Below are 1,198 nucleotides of genomic sequence, written 5' to 3'. Positions count from 1 at the left end.
TCTAATTTTAATTAATTTGAATTTTCTGAGCTAATTATTTGCATTATTATTTTCAGGGAAAATTTTGGAAACACAATTTGGGACATTTGGAGGACACCAAATAAATTCAAGACTCTCAAATTAGACATTTTAAATTTTAGTTATATTATAATTTTATTGTTTAAACTTTTTGGACAAAATGTTTGAAATTTGGGCTAATTTTGGTAGAATAGACTAGGCCCAATATTGTAGGACACTAGGCCTAGGTTTCCCTTTTATTTTAGGGTGGACCCCATCCTTATTTGGAGGGACACATGGCCCCNTAGAATAGCACCAGCCGTCACCCATTGAAAGGGGGCTCTCGGCAATTGAAAACTGGGGGGCCAGCCACACATGGCAATTCATTGATTCTCGGCTGAAACTTTTGAGTAGCATTTTTTTTTCTTGAACAATGTTTATGTTATGGGATTGTGGATGAATTGAAAGAGCTCCACGTTGATTGTTGCAGCTGCACACTTCATTTTATTTTTCTCTGGATCATCTCCTTCTAATTTTTATAGATTGAAACGGTGCAGCAAAGTTGTGGAGAGAGGAACAGTCATTTCATTAGCTTTTTGGAGAATTGATTTGCAATTGCTTTTGATGGAGCACGTTGGAATAAGCTGCAGAGGTGGAGTCTATGCGCTACTTTCAATCATTTTTCTTTGATTCATTTATTCCAACACAGTACCAGTGCTAGAAATGTGTGAAGAAACTTTTTCATATTTGTGTGGATGAGCACGTTGGAAATTGTTTTTTTTTTATCTACATTTGCATTTTTATTTAGTTTAAAATGTGGCTGATTTACTTTGCTTAACTTCTCCAAAGTGGCTTTGAGATTGAAAAGATGATTAGGTAGAGTAGGTACGGTGTGTAGTGATTGAAATTGAAGAAAACCATTTAGTTTTTATTTAGTTGAAAGTGGCACTGTGTGGAGAGAAATGCTGATTCAGTTTCTTGGGAGAAGGAGTTTTATATGTTTTAATTGCTTTTCAAATTGTTGAACTGGGGCAACATGTGTACGGCTTGGGAGATGGTGATTGATTTAATGGTGCTGAGAAAAATACGAGTAGATTAGATTACTGCAAGTTGGATGTGCTAGACTCACGGTCAAGGTTCAATTTTAGGCTAATTGCAATTTTAAATTTATTTGGTAGATGCATATAAGTCACATAAATTG

The sequence above is a fragment of the Vigna radiata genome, chromosome 4 (genome assembly GCF_000741045.1).
Source record: "Vigna radiata var. radiata cultivar VC1973A chromosome 4, Vradiata_ver6, whole genome shotgun sequence".
NCBI classification, from domain to species: Eukaryota; Viridiplantae; Streptophyta; class Magnoliopsida; order Fabales; family Fabaceae; genus Vigna; species Vigna radiata.
This window is presented reverse-complemented; position numbering follows the sequence as displayed.